The 21,815-nt window shown below is 44.3% G+C and overlaps 1 protein-coding gene across 1 annotated transcript in view; it reads right to left on the bottom strand.

The window, feature by feature from the left end:
* PKIB (cAMP-dependent protein kinase inhibitor beta) overlaps positions 1–5,836 on the bottom strand; it is a 129,849-nt gene extending 124,013 nt beyond the window's left edge. Inside the window, exon 1 of the mRNA XM_075553943.1 lies at positions 5,694–5,836. The gene's annotated coding sequence lies outside the window, so the exon portion shown is untranslated. The remainder of the gene's footprint in view (positions 1–5,693) is intronic.
* Between the last annotated feature and the right edge of the window lie 15,979 nt (positions 5,837–21,815).

Raw genomic sequence — 21,815 nt, forward strand, 5'->3', positions numbered from 1 at the left:
CTGGCTTCGTCTCCCACTCATAAAGCCAGTAATCTTTCTACTCATCGAATGTTCTTTCACCTCTCCTCCTGGGCCACTTGAGGCCCAAACTTGTTATAATCATGCTACAAAAAAAAAGTGCTACTTCTAGGTTATTATTTTGTAGTCTAACAGGAACTCCTGTTAGTCACTCGGCCTTCGTGTTAGGTCAGTTTCCCTTCTTATTGTGCATACTCTACACAGAAAGTGTCAAGGTTTAATTTACCTCTTAGATCCCCATAGCAATTAAATCTACATCTGCTGAGTTTGTTATACAATATCCTAATGGATATTTTCCTGTCTGATTCATCTTTTATTAATCATTTTCCTCAGATGCCCACCAAGTCGATACCCATTCTGATATTTCTATCTTGGTAAATGGTACCGGCTCTCAATCTCAAGCCAAGGGTTTATGAGTTGTTCCTGATTCCCTCATTCTTCATGCTATTTCCAAACTATCAAGTCCAGCAAGTTTGACTCCCAGTCTTTCTAGACACTGAACGCTCCTCTTCATCCTTAATTCTACTGCCCTCACCTTAGCATCCCTTGCTGGGACTACTACCACAACCTGCCTAGTACTCCTCAATCTAACCTGTCAGAGCTACAAAGCTATGTCTGTCTACAAATACATACGTGCATGCCTGTATCATGTACATACCTAAAAACAGATTCACAGCAGAGCCTTATTGTTGCTCTTGTTATTTTCTAACCCTTCACTATTTACAAATATTCTACTTCTTTACTGAAACATACAAATTACAATGGAAAGCCTGCTTCAAGGGTGGTGGAAATAAGAGGCGTGAAGAGCATGTCCATTGCAATTTTCATGTTGCGGTAAAGAAGTGGAACATTTTAAAATAGATGCAATATTATACCTGGCTCTAGAGGCTTCACAAGAGCAGAATTTTTTTTCATTTTTAAAACAAACCTAATAAAGTAATGTGATTTCCTAAGCTGTAAGCCACCCATATGTAAGCATACACACACACTGTGATTTGAAGGAAGGTGCGTTTTTCTTCGGAGACAAATTAGCCCAGCCTGAAAATATTAGACCAGAATTAACTAATTTTATGATCATTAAAATGTAAGCATGCTTGTGAGGACAACTTAGCTATTTTCTGCCTGCCCAGTTTTATTCCTGACGCTTACCCTGTACTTCAATGTTCTCCTTTGTCTCACTTCCCCAAAATGAAAACCTATAATTAATCTCACAGGCTTCCACATCCCCCAAAAAGGAGCTCTCTTTCATCATTAGAGCGGATTTCAAGGGCTAGAAGGAAGTAGAGGTTATGGATAGGGAGAACTCAGGCAATGGTGGATGGCATCTGTCTCGATTTATATTGTCTACAAATGCTTCTCTAGATGCTACCAGGGGTCCTGGTGATCTAGTGGTTATGGGTTGGGTTGCTAACTGTAAGCTCCGCAGTTAGAAACCACCAGCCGCTCTGCAGGAGAAAGATGGAGCTTTCTCCTCTGGTGAAGTTACAGTCTTGGAAATTCACATGGGTAGTCCTACCCTGTCCTACAAGGACTTTCTGAATCAGCATTGACTAGACAGCAGTGAGTTTTACTTCTGAGATGCTTCTAAGGAGCCCAGGTAGTGCTGTCTGGTAAGCGTTGAACTATTAATGACAAGGTCTGTTGTTCAAACCCACCAGCATCCTTGAGAGAGAAAAGTTAGGCTGCCTGCTCTCTTAAAGATTCACAGGTTTGACAACCCAAAAGGCAGATCTCCTCTGTGTTGTAGGGTCAGAGGGCAGTGGGCTTGGGTTTGGGCTTCTGCTGTTGCCCCCCCTCATATTATGACTTTCTCGGATCCTGACTCCATGATCTTAAAGTACCTCAAATCCATTGGGTGTTTTCCAGTGAGAGAAATTCAGTTCTAAATGATCCAGTACTCTGGGTAAAATCATCTTCTACTACTCCAGAATGTATGCAAATCTAAATGGTTCTAGTCTCATCTAAACTTCCCCATCCTCTCTTTTTCAACCAAACAGCAAACTCTTTTGAGAATCTAAGTAGTACCTGGGAAACACAAACTTACTCTGCTCTATAAAGTGACCAGCACGCACCATTCCTGAACAGATGCACAAAACTACTGTTGGTGTTAAGAGCTACAATACAAAGCATGTGTCATTTGAGTTTAAAAATGGACCATCTATTTGATTCCTCAAAACCTGTTATATTGCTACTTCAAAAGGAGAACGATTACCTTTGGTTTTCTGGATGTGCACAAATGTTTTGCCTGGAGTTCCTGTTATGATTACTGATATTAGTTTATAAAAGTACATGAAATATATTGCTTTGCAAATGCCTGAACCCAATAAGATATAGAACAGAAGACGGAAACAAAACAGGAAGATTGAAACCCTGGCTCGACCCTTAATGTGTGACTTTTCTACAGGTAAATATCTTAATCTCAGGCTTTAGATCTTTACCTATAATGATAGACTGTGTAATTTTTGAAATTCTGTGGTTTTATAGTTAAGAATGTTAATCTTATCATTAGAATTATAGTCTATTTTGGTGTTCAAAAAGGTGCAATTTTTCTTCTAATTCATTCATACATAGAAGGAACAGAAGACCACTGAACTCAAGCCATGCATAGCTAAGTCTCACCAACAACTTAAAATACACTCTGCCAATGGCATTCCTTCCACCTTTTCCACAGACCCTGGAGGAAATTTCATCCTCGTTGTATCTGACTTAGAAGCCTTGCTAGCACTGTGGTTAAGTGGTCAGCTGCCAAGTGATAAGGCCCCAGCAGCTGCTCCATGGGAAAAAAGCAGGTGTCTGTTTGCTTCCATAAAGATTTATAGCCATGGACACCTGTGAGAGAAGCCAATCAATTCTATGCTACAGGCTTGCCATGGGCTGGACCAGACTCAAAAACAGTGGTTGGGTATGTCTAATTTACTCTCGTTTAGCGTTATTAGAAGATGAGGGGAAAGCCCTGCTTGTGTATAGGTGTTGGGCTGCCAACGTCAAGGACAGTTGTTTAAACCCACCCACACTTCCCTGGGAGAAAGATGGGCCAGCCTGCTCCCATAAAGATGCATATTCTCAGCGATCACAGGGAGCAGCTCTACTCCATCCTATGGGGTGGCTATGAGTTGGAGCTGACTTGAGGGCAGGGCGCCTTCATTGAAAAAGAAAAAGTTATCATTTAAATGAAAAATAGTTCAGCGAAAAATAACTTGTTTCTGTAACATTTTCTCAAAATTCTTTGCTACACACAATTTAAGATTTGAAAGTTAAGCAAAATGTTTCTTCTCCCAACCCCCTCTCTACATACATTTGAATCAAATGTGATGCAGTGAGAAACAATTATTTCTCCAGAATTTTACACATTTTTGTGAACATAACTCTACAGAAAAATTATTCCATAATACTCTTTTAAAGTTGAACATAAACTTATCATACAAGCCAGCAATTCCATTGCTAGGTATTTACCCAAAATAAATAAAAGTTAAGAACCCACTAAGACTTGCATGTGAACGTTCATAGCAGCTATATTGATAATAGCCAGACAGAGACAATGTGGTAAAGGCAAACTACGGCAAACTCTCCTGCAATAAAAAAGGAACTAAACACTGATCCATGCTGCGAAGTGCATGCACCTCAAAAACACTATGCTGAGTGAAAGAGATCATGAACTTTTTAAGAAACAAAACATATATTGCATGAATCCATTTCTATGAAACGTCAAGAAAAAGTAAATCTATAAATACAGAAAGTAGATTCGTGGTTGCCCGGGGCTGGCTGTGGGGACAGAGATTAACTTTAAATAGGCATCAGGAATTTTATGAGGGTGATAAAAGTGTTCTAAAACTGGATTATGGTGATGGATGGACAACTCAGTAAAATTTTTTTAAAAACATTGAAAGGGACAACTTTCTAAAAATCATACACCTTGAGAGGAGTGAATTTTATTATATGTAAATTACATATTTCAATGAAATTTAAAATTCTATAGTGAAAACTGGACACAGATTTAATTATAAAAATTGTGAAGCAAAATAGATAGATCCCTTACTGATCTAAAAATAATAAAATTGGCTAGTGAGAAATAAAAATTCTATAATGAGCCTTGACATGTTTAAATATCCTCCACAAAATCATAGTCTTTGACATTTTAGAAAAGAGAATACAATATCGACTACCAGAAACTTTTCACCAGTACCCCCACCTTTTTTTTCTTTAAAATCTTACTTTGAATCAAATTTGGTTTAGTAGATCTTTCAACACATCTGAAAATTTCTCAAGAGAAAATTAATTCTGAGATGATGTCAGTGCACTGGGTGATGATATGGATCAACACAGGACACACTAATATGACATAAGGAGGGGCCGATCTAGAATGTGACTCATTCCAGTGCTGTCTGGGAGCTTAAAGGGTCATCCGTTCTCATTTTCACCCAAGTCTTACACTTTCTGCATGTCAACTCGCGGAGGCATTAAAGGAATAAATGAGGTGGCAAGTCAGCTAGAAGGAAAGGTTCTTATGAAAAGAAAGGTGGACAGGTGGATTTTGAAGGCTCGTATACATTGGGGATTTCAATGATGAGAGCAAGTCTTTTCTAATTCCATTCTGTCGGTATCCAAATCACTGATTAAAATGTTTTTGTTTTGTTGTGGTGTGTGTATGTTACAACTGTACCAATAACTACTGGTCGACTGCTTCGATTCTCCCCTTTCCAATCCTTTCCACCTTCCGTTATTTAGAAATCTCCAGTGGCTAAACCCAGGACAAGTCCTTTTCCAAAGGAGCCCTGGCCAGCTCTGCCGCCTGGGAGGAGCTCCTTGCTAAGGACTGGCGGGTTCGCTCAGCCTCCCTGGGCAGGGATGTGCTCTCTGCCCTCCAGCCCCCGCCAAGGTGGTAGATAGGAAGGGGGTACGTGGGACAGGGCCATCCGCCCTAGCAGAGGTGGGGCAGGGGGTAGGGCACCTCATATTTTTAGGTTTCCCCAAGGGGATGTAGCAGCCGAGGACCCACACCTTCCCTCCTCTTCTAGCCTCAGCCCTGACACCACCTCACCTGAGCTTCCCACACCCGGGGGGTGGGGGGGTGGAAGGCTGGGGGTGGCGGCGGCGGCTAAGGAGGGGGAAATCCAATAGCTACAGGGGACACTTGGGTCTATCAGTCTATCCACACCGACATAAGCACGGACAGAGATGAGGTGCTTTCAGGAGAGCCACACAACTGGGCGCTGGGAGAGTGGACTAGAACCCCAAACCCGGTCTCCGCAGCGCCAGTGGCTGGCTGCAAGCTACCGCCGGGGCTTGGGAAGCTCCGCCCAACGACAACGACGTGGCACGGTTGGCGAGAGTGGCTCAAAGCTCCTCAACTTGGGACAGCACACCATCGGTGGCCACCTTCAGAGCAGACCGTGCAAAACGCAGGTGACCACACCAGCCAGGTACCGCTGGCTGCCCCGAGCGCCCGTTCCAGCCCCAGCGTAGTCGGGTTTGCAAGAGCCGTCCTGTGGTGAGCGCCCTCGCTCTTAACCCAGGCATCCGCGTGCCCCCCACCGCCCACCCCCGCGACGAGATCGGGAAAGTTACCGAGGCCACCTCTTCCCTCAGCCGGTCTCCCCCAACTCCCCAGGTCCTCGCCCTCCATCCCCGCACGGCGGCACCGCGCCGGCTCGCGTCTCCCGCCGCCGGGTACGTACCAGTCGCGCGCAGAGCTGCCCGCCAAGCCCCAGCCTGGTCCCCGCGCGCTCGGGCTCCCCAGCTCCCTCGGCCCCGAGCTGCGACGCCGCCTCTCGCTCGCCGCCACCGCCGTCCGAGCGGCTGCGAGCGCGTCCGAGGCGGAGGGCGGGGGCGCGGCGGGGGCGCGGCGGGGGCGGGGCGGCGGCGCGGGGGGCGGAGGGAGCGGCCTCCGGGACCCGCCTCCGGCGCCGAGCGCGGACTCCGGCCGCAGCGCTCCCGCAGGGCTTTTCGTGGCCCGCGCGCAGCAGCCCTGCTCCCTCGCGGCCGCGGTGGAGGGTCTGTCGCAATTGGCTTGGCCTGACTGCGGGGCGTGCGCTTCTCTCCGGGCTCCGGGACCCGTCCGCACCCGTCCGGCCGGTCCGTCTGCGCCCCGCGGGTCTGTGCGCGCGGGGTCAGGCTGCCCTTTGATGTAACCTTATCTGATGGGGCAGGTCGGAACGGGCACAGTTTTCTTACTCCTGCGCCCAGGATGGGAGGTTTCGAATTTACTGGCAGATTATTTTAGCGGATGAACAAGCGGCTGGCATCGCGCTGACAACTTTTTATGCCACGAAAAGCATCAAACAAAGCCCACCGTGTTGCCCGTTCTGGTCCTCAGGAAGGCAAACGCGGCGCTGTGGAAACTTGACGAACTGGATGATGGCAGTGCTGATAAATTTGTAAGGGCCCTTCTCAGCTGGAACCACCTTCTAGAAGCCCTAACGTCTCGTGTGGTTTTACTCGTGTTCAAAATCTGCCAGTGATCCTGTCTGTATGCTGACAAGTCAGCCAAGGCCACGCCACTAGCTGCTACTTCAGTAACTGGTAGGCGGATACCCAATTTCCTTGATCAAAACTCAAAATCCAAACCCCTCTGTCATGAAATCATTCTGACTCCTGGTGACCCGATGTGACGTACGATAATATGAACAGACACATACTTTAAGCCTCTCTAATGACAGCACAAACTCGGTTATTTAGTGTTCACACCCCAGAGTGCTGTGTGGGGCCCTGGCGGCACAGTGGCGAAATGGTGCCCAAAGGCGGCCAGTTAGATCCCATCTCAGGGCAGATAGAATTGACTTGAGTCTGACGTGTTTGGGCAGATAAGACGTGGAGAATAAGCAAGGCTAGATCCTTGGAATGAGGTAAAATAGTTAGGAAGCGTCCAAACTGGGTTTTACTGGCCACACTCCCCCAGTCACACCGTGTGAACATGGAACAGGACCCTGCAGTGTTTCTGTTATGCTGAGCGTTGCTAGGGCGTCTGGGCCGACTTGATGGCACCTAACAACGCCAACGTTTTGTTGGTTTGTTTTTAACGCCATTGTCTGACTGAAAGTTGAGGGAGTTCAGTCCCAGGATTGCACAGTGACTATCATCGCCTCGATGGCTCCAGCAGTTTGGGTCAGAGCAGTAAACCTGGGCGATTCCCCGATTTTGAATTTGGGTCTAAATTTTGCTTTCACTCTATCATAATAGGACCTCCTACTATGATCCTCTTCAGAGCGGCCACCAGCGGTAGCCATGTCCCATCTAGTATGTGTGGCCTCAGGATTGTGTTTAAATAGTCTTCGTTCTTTGGATAAATTGTTCCTTTGTGTCTTTGATTTTCTTGACTCGTTTTTACTGTGGAGGCCAATACAAGGGGACTTCAACAAGTTTGTGGAAACATTCCATTATCTGCTCATTTGATTTTTCTACAGCTTTTTGAAGCCCCTTGAGATTCACACCTTAGCTGGCCACTCACAGTTCCTAAGACCCCAGTCAAATTCCTCAAAGCAGGCAGTCACGCATTGTCTTTGTGGACTGTGAGATATTAAACTGACTTCAATGCTTCCCAAGGCTGTGGTGCTGAGCCCCCAGGGCCCAGTGACTCTTCCCTTTAAGGCTTGGTTATGGCTAAGAAATCACTTTTCACAACATTGTCCTAATAATGAAACTTGTGACTTTTCTCAGTGGGGGCTGTGGTAGTTACATACTTTCATGTCAGCTTGAAGATATATGAAAAGTGTAGAGGGGGTGGTGGTATTCTACCTGTCACTCAGGCCATAGCTTGATGGTGCCCCTGGCATGATGGCATGACCTTCTCATGAGAAGGGCCCTGGGAACCGTCCCTTCTCTCTCACGTTCACCTTCCTGCTGGCTGACCATGGCGGCTGCCAGAGACCTGGGATGTATCTACTACCATTAGATCCACATGACTGCACTCACCAACCTTTGATCTTCCTGCGTTGTACATCAGTGCTTGCGACGGCATGGTTCTGAGGAGGGACTTCCGGACTAGTATCAGACAGAGGGACTTGATCTGGACTGGGATGTGTGCTTGGTATGTAAAGCCTCTTGAAAATAAAGCTCTTTCTTACACAGATATGAACGTCACTGATGTGTTTCTGTAGTCAACCTGACCTAATACAATGTCTCTCTCTCTCTCTCTCTCTCTCTCTTTTTTTTTTTGTTGTCTTTGGGCTCTCCTCCAGGAGAGTAATCCACCATCCTTATCAGCAGGAGTGGGTCCCACCTAGGGTGGGGCAGACTAGGGTCTGATCTCTCTAGCTGGCTGATAACCCTCAGGGAGATAACCTTTAAGCAGTTCACCTCCAAGTGTATAGTCATGGATCATGTGTTAGCAAGCAGCAGCTTGGGTTTGACACATAATATAGGGGACAGCCTGGGGACTACCCTTTCTGCATCCCACAGTCATCTTGCATTTCCCCCTACTATCGATCTTTCCCACCACAGCCTGGTCTTTGCACCCTAACCTTCTGGAGATCTTCCCAACAGCGGCACCTCTGTCCACCGTGCCGTGGTCAGCCAGGTGCTTCACCATGGTGCCACCAGAGCCTCCCCCTGGAAAGATGACAAACTTGGAAACAATTTTTGGGGCCAGGCAGTTCTCTTCACCCCGTGTCCATTTTGAGTCAGGACCCACTTGGGGGGCCCTCACAAATTTTACAGGGGAGGGGAGAGGGGCAGTCCATGGTTAGCTTAAAAGTCGTTGGCTCTGACCCAGCAGTGCCCTCGTCGTCTGCCCCTCGAAACATGACTGTCTAGAGAACTCGGTCACAGGGTTGTGACAAGTCCGAAGTCACTTGACGGCCACCGACAAAAACAGCAATCCTTACCCCTCCCCCCCCCTGTGAGTTTGGGAGGGGAGGGTTTCCTGACAGTAGCCACTAAGGAGGCTCAGGGAGGTCCAGGCACTGTGGTTGCTACTGGGTGTGGTCAGTTGAGTCTGACTCATCACGACTGGGTGGACCAGAGCAGAATTGCACCCTGGAGGGGGGTGGTGAGAAGAATTGCACCCTGGAAATCCTGGAACTGCCTAATACAATGGCTTAAGTTAACTTTTCTTTTCTGAGAGCATCGTAACTTTTGTGGTTATATAAAGAGAGGTTGAGAGGTGTTTATATCTTTAGTATAATTTCAAAACATACTATTTGGCACCAGCAGCTCGAAACCACTAGCTGCTCCTCAGGAAAAAAGATAAGGTTTCCTACTCCCACAAAGAGTTAGAATCTTGGTAATTCACAAGGGCAGTTCTACCCTGTCCCTAGCGGTCACTGTGAGTGGGAATCAAATCAATGGCAGTGAGTATGGTTTAGTTTGGTCTTTCTACTCGGAAAATGAGGGAAGTGGTGCAAGCATGTTTAATGAAACACAAGGAAACATCTTTCTGGAGTTCTCTTTCAGCCAACATCTATCTGACATCAGCAGTGATACCCCTTCTTGCACATCCTCCTCTGAATCTGGGCTGACCCACTGGCAGTGCCCTGTCCCTGTACTGCTGTAATCATTAGATGATCTTCAGGAAAGTCTTACTTGTGGTATTAATGATGTTGTTTTGTAATTTGAGCATTCTGTGGGTAAGATTTCTATTGAATGGGTACAAATATGAACCCCTTCCACTCTGTTGGACAAGTTGCTGTCTTCCAATAAATGAGGGGGTGCTCCCAGTACCTCATCAGCTTGTAGAAACATTTCAGTTGGGGGGCCATCCATGCCTACAGTCTTGTTTAGGGCCAGTGTTTCCAATGCAGCTTGGACATCTTTCTTCAGCACCATTGGTTCCTGACCATATGCTAGCTCCTGAAATAGTTGAATGCCGACTAGTTATTCTTGGTACAGTGACTCTATTTATTCTTTCCATCTTCTTTTGATGTTTCCTGCATAATTCAATATTTTGCCTGTAGAATTCTTCAGTATTTCAACTGGAGGCTTGAATTTTTTCTTGCAGTATTTTAGCTTAATATATGCTGAAGGTGTTTTTCCTTTGTGGTTTTCTAACTCTAGGTCTTTGCATACTTCATTATAATATTTTTCTTGGTGTTCTCTTGCTGCCTTTTGAACTTTTATGCTCAGGTCTTTTACAACAATTGTGTAAGAGATGATTAAGAGACTATGGCGCAAACTGTTCGCAGTCTGCAAAGTAACAACTTGGAAATCTGCTTCCCAAAAGATTGCAGTCAAGAAAACTGCAGTTGTGCTCTGTTACACATGGACCACCAAGACAGCATCAACTCCATGACAACAGTTTGTGTGTGTGTGTGTGTGTGTGTTTTAAGAGTTCAGAAGCAATGCAAGAGAGCAATTAGGATGCCAATGCTGCCTCTCATGTTGCTATTATCTAAGCTAATGATCAGTATACAAAAGACCAAAAAGGAATTGATGTATTTAGATGGAAGTGGTGGAGAAGAATGTTGAAATTGCCATAGACTGTCAGAAGACCAAACATATCTGTCTCAGAAGAAGTTCAGCTAAGGTGCTCCTTAGAAGCAAGCATGACCAGACTTCATTTCATTCACATTGGACATGTCAGGTGACAGCAGTCCCTGGTGAAGAGCATCACACTTGGTAGAAGGTCAGTGGAAAAGAGGAAGATTTTCACTAGTACAGATGGGGACTGGAAACACAGGGAATCCCAGACAGATGATTCCTTCAGGACCAGAGATAAGAGTGGCGATACCGGGAGGGTGAAGGGAGGGTGGGTGGAAAGGGGGAATTGATTGCAAGGATCTACATATAACCCCCTCCCTGGGGGATGGAGAACAGAAAACGTCGGACAGTGTAAGATGACAAAATAATAATAATTTATAAATTATCAAGGGTTCATGAGGGAGGGGGGACGGGAAGGGGAGGGGAAATGAGGAACTAATACCAAGGGCTCAAGCAGAAGGCAAATGTTTTGAGAATGATGATGGCAATAAATGTACAAATGTGCTTGACACAATGGATGGATGTATGGATTATATAAGAGTTGTACGAGTCCCCAATAAAATGATTTTTTTTAAAAAAGAGGAAGACTTCAATGGCATGACTGTACAATGGGTTCAAGTGTAATGATGATTGTGAGGGCGGTGTGAGGCCAGGCAATGTGTCATTCTGTTGTACATAGGGTCCCTATGCGTCAGAACAGACCTAAAGTCATCCAACAACAGCAGCACATTGAAAGAAGATCTAAGGGAAACTATTCCCAGGAGAAAGGTGAATTTTACTTGAAGTTGGTTTTTTTTTTTAACGATACAGTGTCATGTGAATGCAGGTTGTAAGTGTAGTGGAAATTTCAATATTGAATGAGGATTCTGCAAATACAGAACTAGCCTCAGAGGTGTCCAAACTTACAGTAAGTCACACAGGGCCCTGCTCTGAGAAAGACTCTCCTCTCTCCACTTAAACAGACCATAAGCCCCCCATTTTCACTTTGCCTGGTTGTGGTTGTCAGTGCTATCAGGTCAGTTCCAACCCGTACTGACCCCATGTACACATAACAAAGCACTGCCTGGTCTTGCCCCATCGTCACAATTTTTGTTCTGTTTGAGTCCATTGTGTCAACCCATCTTGTGGAGCAGCATCTTTTTCACTGCCTCCTTAGTTTACCAAGCATGATATTCTTTCATATAGCCTTTCTTGTAAATATGCTCAAAATAGGTGCGATGAAATCTAGACATACCCACCTCTAAGAGCATTCTGGCTGTAGGTCCTCTATGAGAGAGCTTTGTGTTCTTTTGACAGTGTATGCACTCTCAATATTCTTTTTCATAATTTATCGCCGTGATTCGAAGGCATTGATTCTTCTCCTGTCTTCCTTCTTCAGTGCGCACCTTTCACATGCTTACGAAGCCGGTGAAAACACCATGACTTGGGTCAGGTGCACTTTAGTCCTCAAAGTGATATCCTTGCTCTTCAACACTTTCCCGATTTTCAACCGAGCAGCGTTCTGTTTGAACCACTGCCTCTCAGTCCCACTACAGGTTTCCCATGAGCACAGTTAAGGGTTCTGGAATTTACATTCTTTTCCATGCGAGCCACACAGTCCAATGCCTTTGCATAGTCAATAAAAACCAAGTAACCCTCTTTCTGAGGTTTAGGCCTTCAGCCACGATCTATTTGACATTCAGCCATGATATCCCTTTTTCTACCTCCTCATCTGAATCCTGGTTGAATTTCTGGCAGCTCCCTGTCAATGTACTGCTGCAACTCTTGTTAAATGATCTTCAAAATAATTTTGCTTGCATGCGATATTAACGATGTTGTTAGATAATTTCTACATTCTGTTGGGTCACTTTTCTTTAGGATGGGTATAAATACATATCTCTTCCAGTCAGTTAGCCGGGTAGCTGGCTTCCAATTTTCTTGCCATCGGTGAGTGCATTCAATACTTCATCGGTGTGTTGAAACATTCCCATTGTTATTACATAAATTCCTAGAACCTTGTTTTTCACTAATGCCTGCAGTGCTCCCTGGACTTCCTTCCTGCAGCACCATCAGTCCTTGATAATTTGGCATTGGGCTGCGAATGCTGTAGGCACTCTTGGTAGTAGGGGGTGGATAAATAGGAGTGTAAGTGAAGCAAGAAAGAATACAAACCTTTCGGGGATTGAAGTATGTTATAGACAAAGCACTGCAGAGGCTGTCTTGAGGGAGACTAGGCACGGCCGGAACTCTTCAGGGCCAGGTTAACTGAGACCTGGGCGGGAGCAGCAGCTTATTCATGTTTCTGGAGGACAGGTCAGCTGAGGCCACAGGATTAGCCAGACTGAACGATAGTTTTTCAGGTCTACTTGGCAAAGCAAGATATCTATAATAATTTTTTAAGCTTATCAATGTTTTTAAGACTTTCCAACCATAAAATTTAATACATATAAATTTTAGAAGTTTTAAACTTCCCAGAAGAGTTTCCATTCATAGCTATGTGCCCATGGGAATAAGAGGTACTGCAAATAGGAGTCTTATCCTTGGGACAGTAACCATATGATAACAAGGACCGGAGGAAATAGGATTGCTCACACTTCCTTTCCATCCACCCTCCATTTTAGAGGATTTATGCAGTTCTCTGACAATAAGGGATGAGTACAGATTCATATTGTCTTAAAGACATAAAATTGAGAGGGGCTAGAGAAGCGTCCTTTTGCCTTTGTGACAGAAGCTGGGCTAGTTTCCCTAACCATGCGTTAAAGAGGACAGTCTTTGGAATTCTTAGAGAGGGTAGAAGAAAACAGTGGTACCAATGGTAACTGTGCCACCTCATCCTTCTCTCACCACCCCCCACACCCACACACACACATACTTAGTAGGGACGCTTGCAACGAGTTACGTAGCTGCCATCACCAAGTGCAGCTCATTAAATAAAGGGGACCACTCTCAGGCCCTTCCTTCCTTCTGCTTAAGGAAGAACGAGACCTGTACACTTGACACCAATGAGTCTTTTGGTCACTCTCTTGGAAAATGGCAGCAAGAGCATCCCAGCTGCGGCAGCCAGGGAGTGGCCTGGTCTGGCTGAGGTGTGGAGTATTTCAGAGAAACATCGATCTTTGGGTAACCTCTCAGGAAGGAGTTTAAGATTCAGGCTTAGATGAGATAGACCTCTAAGGCAGATAGAGCAGGACCTGAGCCATCAGATGGTGATCTGAGTCCTACTGTGTAGCAAAAATTATGTTAGGGATCAGTATTGGATTACCCAATAAGCAAGGTAATTACTGGTGTACTTACTAATCTGTAGTGAGCAATTTCACATTTTTACCCCATATGAGACTCTGCTTCTTGCTAAGGGTAGCATGTCTCTCTTCAAACCTCACAGTACCTTCTGACAGAAACAAATGTACAGGCTTTTCCCATTTACAGTTCTTAACAGGGATGGAATACACAATAAGCAAGGTTGACTTACCTTATTTATTGAGCAGTCTTCCCATTGCAGGAACCCATACTGCCAAGGGAGAAAATCGGCAATGAAAAGGTATGATTTGCTTTTAGAAAATCAGAGTCTGTGGAATGACGCAGAGGAAAGAGCAAGGTCCTTTTAAAGGTATACATTTTCTAAGGAAAATGTCTATAATATTGCTACAGTGTCTGTGTCTCCCCTGCTTCTGGTCAATGGGTCTTCAATTTGCAGAGCAGATCAAAGCTGTGTGAAAAAAACACTAAAAAAAGAACATCTTAGTGCCATGGATTGAACTGTGTCCCCCAACGACCCCCAAATAGGAGTCAGCTTGAGAGGAGCATGATTCTCAGTGGTGTGGCAGTTACATAATGCTGTGATCTGGCAGCTGGGCAATGATGTAGTCACCCCCACGATCTGATTTTCCTCTCCATTGTGACATGTTGTAAATTCTCACCTCTATATGTTGATGATGTAGGGTAAGACTGTGTCCATGAGGATTATGTTTTTATGTCAACGAGGCAGGATTAGAAACAGATATGTTAATGAGTCTGAATACAAACTATAGAATTAGATAGTATTTTGAGGCAATTTCTTTTGAGATTAAGCAATCCTAGTGAGATTGAATCCCTTTTGAGATAAAACCAGTAAGACATTAAACAAGAGCAGGGATTAAGGGACAAACCATGACGAAGAAAAAGAGTGGGGAGTAGTACATATCCTTTGGACCCAGGATCCCTGTGTTGGGAAGCTCCTAGCTTGATGCTAAGAGATGTGCAAGGAATGGCAGGCCCACAGATGTTGAGAGGAGACAAAGACCATCCCCCTAGAGTGCTGGAAAGACCAAGTTCAAGTGATGCCATACCAGTCTGGATGTGAAAACTGAACTAATTCAATGATCTCCTACTGAGAAATATTATCATGCCATGTACTTGAATTCCTGGATTTTTGTGAACCTCCTAAGTCTTTTTTTGCAAAGAAATTGCTTTTTATCCTCAGCAAATTCTGGCCAAGAGAAGTCCAGGTGCCCATCACTGTGTGCTTGAATTTCCCTATTATTAATATATATTAATTTAGAGATACACAGTTTAATCATTCAGTAGATGATTTGTGTTAATTATAAGAATGGAGAAAATATTTGTGGTCATGGATATAAATGAGAAAGAAATCTGAGTGGAAATTGAACTTTAAAAATGCATGTTTAGAGATAGTGTTACCGAGTTCGTGGTCAATAGTTTGAAAAATATTCCAAAATGAGACAATCTGTGAGTTTGGGTAATACATTCAAGGTTGAGTTCCCAGAAGAAAAAAAAAAGAAAGAGGAATCCTCCCTCAAAATCCAGCACTCAACTTTTGAACATCTAATCCTTAAGTAAGGACCCCTGGTAGCACTGTGAGTCAGGCACTAAACTCAACCTAAAGGTCAGTGGTTCAAATTCATTAGCTGCTCTTTGAGAGAAAGATGAAACTATATGCTCTCTGATGAGTCATAGTCTTTGAAACACTATGAAGTTGCTATGAGTTGGAATCAACTTGATGACAGTGAATTTGGGGGGTTAGAAGTTTTTATTTGGGTCTTTTTAACATCTGTTTAAACTTAACACACTCAATCAGTTCTTTTATGAGCATGCAGAATATAGTTACTGCCATAAATGACAATGGAGGTGGACATATCAGACCTACTCTTCTTCCCTATTGTCACAAGGCAGGGGTCGAATAAGCCTCCCAGTCCATTCTTCCTTACCAACTCTGAAACCCACTGTTGCCCCACGCCACTCTACATCTCTGCTGGGTTCCCTAATTCAGTGCAATGGCCACACAGAACTCAGAGATAATACTCACAATTAAGGAGGTTTATTGGGGAAGTTAATAGGTTACCACAAGTCTGAATCAGCAAATAGTAAGGTTATAGCCTGTCCCATCCCGCGGGGCATCAACAACGTGGGTACCTGAAAGAGGGACTGGGAATGAAGATGGGCAAGGGCGCGAGAAATGGAGGCAAGACAGGAATCTGATCAAGCCTCATTTATTGAGTTGAGAGCAGAGGTTTAAATATCCAGCAAGAGGCTGGCACCATTACGTCACATGTAAAATAAGGTACAGCTGAGGTAGCCACTAGTCATGCATCTCCAAATAAGGAAGGAATGGCGGGCAACTGATCTAACAGGTAAGTATGCTAATGAAGCATTCCTGGTGCCTGGAGGGGGAGATGCCATCAGTAATGTATTGACCAATGAACATAGCAGCTGCTAGTGAAAGAGCACCAATCCTAGCAAGGGTCAAGGCAGCCACCCTCTGGCGGGAATTGAGACAAAGGGCAGTAAAATCTCAGGGCAGTTTGTAAGGCAAGAAACTGAGAGTAAATTGGTTAATATTTATAATTAACTTGCTCAGCCGGCAGCTAAATCTCTCTCTGGTTCTCAGCCTCTCAGCCATGTGGTAGCCAAGTCTCTTTCAGGTTCTTAGTCTCTCAGCCACATAGTCCTTGGCTTTTGCCTCAATGGGCCAAGAAGGCAGCCCACCTGTCACTCTGTCCCACAATTCCCATAGCTTCAGACCAGATAAGAAGGTACCCCTTAGTCTTGGCCACAGTCTGTGATGCCTCTGCTCTCGGCAGCCTCTGCTACTTCAGACAGAGGTCTTGAACGTGTGCATCCAAGGTCCTCTCCTCTTCCAAGTTGGTTCATCCTTAGAGCCAGTAAGGTGGGGACAAAAACTGACCAATCCCCTCTATTAGTTTTACAAATGGCCTGAAATCATTTGGTAGGAGGTGCAGTGACTTGTACAGAAGAGTCATATTAATAAATTTTACTCCACCACAGTTACAATAATAGTTTGAATGTCCCCTGGAAGGTAGAAGAAGAAGAAGGAGGTGGGGAGAAGTGGGTGGTTAGTGGAGGGTGTCATGGGCAGGGGAACAACTAGGGAAGCAGAACCAGCATCTAGGAGAGGGTAGAGATCCGGTGAGTATTAGAGCAACACCAAGCTGGTGGAGAGGAAGCACTGAGAGGTGGAAGAATGGGGAAAGTGATGGCGGGACAGGAGGAGGCAAAAGGATACAGAGGCAAGTTCTAGGAAGCAAAGGCATAGATAGGGAGATCGACAGAGGTGTGCACTTATGCAAATATATTAATCCATAACAATAGTGGTACGGGCCTATGTACATATGTTTATAATGCAATAAACTGACGTTGCAGATGGGCCTTGGGCCTCGGCTCATACCTCCCCTCAATACAACAACACTTTGTTCTAACAAATTGGCATTCTGTGATGCTCACCCACCCCCACCCCCCTACATGATCGCTGAAGACAAAATGTGTACATAAGCAGCTGTGGTGAAAACAGAGGATGGTACCCGGCTATTGAAAGATATAGTGCCTGGGGTCTTAAAGGGTTGAAGTTAAACTGAAACAAGCAGCCATCCAACAGTGAAGCAACAAGCCCACATGGAAGAAACACACTAGCTAGTGAGATCGAAAGGTGTCAAGACTGGGCAACGAGCATCAGAAGATTCACAACAAGCAGTAAACAAACAATCAAAAATGCGTTGGTGAGAATGGAGGGGGCGTTGAGCAGAGATCCAAAGTCCACCTATGGACAATGGAGCATCCCTCCACAGAGGGGTCGCAGGGAGGGGGGTGTCAATCAGGCTGCCGTAGAGCACTAATGGGTCACACAATATACCTCTGTTTCATGAAGGCCTCCTCAACCCCCAACCCCTGCTATCATGACCTCAATGCCCCCTCCCAATCTGAACTAGACAGGAGCATGTACATAGGTATAGGCAAGAGGTAAAACTCACAACACATGGAAACCAGGAACAGGAATGGGAATAGAGATGCCAAAAGAGAAGGAGGGAGAGGGGGCACCAATCACGATGAATAGCACATAATCACACACCCCCAGATAGGGGGAAAAACAACAGAAACCAGAGGGGAAGAGAGACAATGGTCAGAGTGAGATTTGAAAATAATTAACAATCTACAATCTATCAGGGGGCCACAGCGTTGGGGGAGGGAGGAGGAAGGGGAAAAAGGAGGAGCTGATCCCAAGGGTTCAATGAAAAGTAAATGTCTAGAAAAGACATGATGGAATAGATGTACAAATACGTCGGATACAATTGCTGTATGGATTGTAACCAGAGGTGTAAAAGCCCCCAATAAAATGGAAGAAAAATAGCTTGAATATCATTGTCTGTTCATTCTTTCACCTGTGTCATTGTGGTGTCTGTGTCAACTGCTTTTCCTCTTCACTGTGGGACACTGTGCTGTGCTTGTTTGCATGCCTGGCAATTTTGTATAGGATGAAGTGTGTTGTGATTCTGGGAATCTATTGAGTAGGTGCTAAATATTTTTGTATCCCTACTAATATTGTTGAACTTTTTGTGTTTATTTGACTTTATTTAGAAGAAATAAACCTATTATGAAAATTAACTTATTTTATTATTCAGTTTGAAAAATTCAGGTTATAACTATTTTCTAATTCTTGGAGTGAACAAAGAATCAAGTGATCTTCTTAGGAGGAGAGTTTTCAGGTTAATTAATTTTCCCAAGATAATTATATAGCATTATGGCTTATCTTTTAGCTGGCTTATTTTAATAGCACAATCATCAAGATATGATTTTTAAAAAATAATTCATGCTTTATCAATTTTCACAGACCCCCATTCAAAACATTTCAGTTCATTGAACTTTTTAAAAATCGTAGTTGAGTTACTTGAAAAGAGGTTTGCTTTTAAGATTTATGAAGTAAAGTTAGATAATTTATTAGTGTAGGGCTTATTTTGCTTCAATACTGAGGTAATATCTTTCTGAGTATTCTACCTAATGTTGCTTAAATTATGAAAATTTCCATCCTGACTGATAGGAACACAAACTATTCTTAGGTTTATTTAAGCCAGTGGTTCTCAATCTTCCTAAGGCTGCGACCCTTTAATACAGTTCCTTATGTTGTGGTGACCTCCCCAACCATAAAATTATTTTTGTTGCTACTTCATAACTGTAATTGTGCTACTGTGATGAATCAGACGACCCCAGGTTAAGAACCGCTGATTAAGCATTGATGAGTTTTCCCTGAGTTCATCTGGTAATTCTTTACTAGTCTCTGGTAGCATCCTGGTGGAGGGTATAGTGGGCTACACACTTTTTTGATAACCCAAGGTCAGCAGTTCAAAACCATCAGCCACTCCTCTCAAAAGCCCATTGGGGGCAGTCTACTAGTCCTGTAGGGTTGCTATGAGCTGGATCGACTTGATGGGAAGGAGGCTGGTTTTTTTGCAAACATGTGTTCTGATTTATAACTATAAAGGAAACCTTCGGCAGAGTTCAGGAGCTATTTTTCTGGGCTTCTCTCTTTCTAAGAATTCTGCAACCCCTACCCACCCTGGCTCCCTAGAGGCCCAGCTCCTGCTAGTCATATGTGAGAATGCGTCACGCATGTTCTGCTTGTCACCCTTCCTGCACAATCGCCCAGAAACTCTCCAGCACGAAAGCTGAGACAATCCTAGAGATCACCTCATTTGTTTCCCCATCCTGAGAATCACGGTTCTGTACTGCCTGCTCCTCCACATCTGAAAACCATTGTTTTCGATGTTTTGTTTGTTTTTCTGCTGTTTCCGAAGGCAGGGTAAATCTGGACCTTTCAATAGAAGGCGACCTATTAATGTTTTGTTTGAATATTTGTTGTTGTTAGTGTTGGGTTTAGCCCCGCAAAAATTCTTCAGTACAAAATACTTAGTAATGGTGAACCCCACACACTGTACTCTTGATAAACGTTTTGACCCGTATGGAGAAAATTATGTAAAGTAAAAAGGGAAAGTTGTCGTCTTAATGTTCCATATATACGTTTTCAAATAAAATGGTAATAGATATTGACATTCCTATTGAAAATTAAGTGAAATTTTTGTACATTATATTTGAACAGGATAATCTTAATGAGCATTATATTAAAATCCTGTTTCCTTTAAGCACTTCGTGAGTATTAATGATGATAAATCATTCAATACCAATAAAGAGTTTAATGCCAAGCCATACTCTTGAAATCATCTGGTAAAAATCATCATCAACGACAGAAGGCCACATCTCAAGGAGAAAGACAGATAAAAATATTTCTAATCTTAAGGGGAATAATCTCAGCTTTTCATTAACTTAAGGATCTTTCTGATGAAGATCACCATTCCCTTCCTCGTGAAAAACATTTATATAACACTTATTTATAAATACTTCATAAAAATGTCTGCTTTGTTTCGGAGGATCTTGTGAAGGGCATAAATTTGCATTCCCAGTCTGCCCTCTTGTTCAGGTCAGCCCTTCAGTGGCATCCGGAATGAAGAACGTTAAACAGGACAAGCACTAAAGGAGTGCTGCGTTTGCCCGAGCCCCACATGCCTGGATCTATAGACCTGGAACCTGTAAATGGACAGTTTAGGACCAAATATGTTAGCTTGGCCCCACACATCTTTACTATAAATACTATTGGTCTATGATGGTCCACAAAGGAAAATGACTTCCAAAGATTGTTATATGTCAATCAAGAATGTTAACCTAACATGACCCCACCTATCAGATCTTTGTTCCTCAAAACTGCAGACCATCACAATTGGCACCACGAGGGAGTGTGTTAGAAATATAGGGTCCTGGGCTCCACCCCACATCTATTGAGTCACAATCTGCATTTCACAAGATTCCCAAGCATTAATGTCTGAAAAGCATGGGAATGCATTTCATTGCATCTTTAACTCTCGGGGTCTTTTTCTACACCAGCTATGGTCCTCTTGTTCTAAGAAAGACTGCTCTTAATCCTCTTTGTTCAATACTTTTCAGAAACTCAAATTCACTGGCATTGAGTTGTTTCTGACTCATAGTGATCCTGGAGGACAGCAAAGAGCTGCCTCTATGTCATTCTTTACAGGAATACAAAGATTGCTCTTTCTCCTGAGTACCACTGGAGGTTTTGAACTGCTAACTTTGCAGCGCGAGGGTACCTCACAATAATGTCAGGTGGTGTGAAGTATACCTGGTTTCTGTGATGAAAACTGCAGTATGAAGGCAGGCCTTCAGAAGAGCAGGAGAGGCACTGTGACAGACACCATATCCTCATGAAGTAAACAACTCAATAAGGGCTTTCTTTTTCTTTTTTTTTTTTCTAGTGGAAGCCGACTGTGAAGAACTGCATGGGTACTCAAACTGTCCTTGCCTCTCTATTCCAATGTTCCTCGCCAGCAGAATGTGCCCGACACAATTCGGAAAGACACAGTGCAACTGTCGAAGCCGCCTCAGAGTGATAGTGGTGCAGGAAGGTAAGAATACAGAACAAGTGTAACCTAGCTTAGAATTTTGTATTTGCAAAAACAACTGGGTCTCTAGGATCGACGGAGCTTATCTAATTACGCACTAAGGTCCTAATTACTATCATTTAAGAAAAGCTTTTTTCTACTTTCATTCTTTTTGTTGGGACGAAGAAACTTCATTAAGCACAAGGGACAGGATTTTCACTTTTACGTGAAAGAAGGTTTGGCCTTGGTGGCGACCAGGTAAATTAGGTCATTCCTCCCACCATCCTCGGCTTTAACTTTGGTTTACTTCTTCTCGCGTCACTTTGGGCAAATTCTTGTATTTATGATAAAGCTGCTGGCAGGCAACACATCTCAGGGGCCCACTTCGGTTGGTCCTTCCCTTCCTCCAGATTCGTGGTCGTTTAGCTTCCTGGTTGCCTGCAGTCATTTGCTGTTCTTCGTCTTCACTTTAATTTCCTTATCAGCCTGTGAAGGTAAAACCACACCTTCCCGTGAGCTCCGCCCATGGAGACTGCGAGGGCGAAGCACTGTTTCCGCCCGGGAATGTTCAGGAGCACCAGCCTGCAGTCCCTCCCGCCACCCAGCCGAACTACCACTCCCAGCGCGAAGCGCGCACTGCAGCGCTGCGCCCACCTTCGCGCCTAGCGGGCTGCC

This window comes from Tenrec ecaudatus, chromosome 7, assembly GCF_050624435.1.
Source record: "Tenrec ecaudatus isolate mTenEca1 chromosome 7, mTenEca1.hap1, whole genome shotgun sequence".
NCBI lineage: Eukaryota > Metazoa > Chordata > Mammalia > Afrosoricida > Tenrecidae > Tenrec > Tenrec ecaudatus.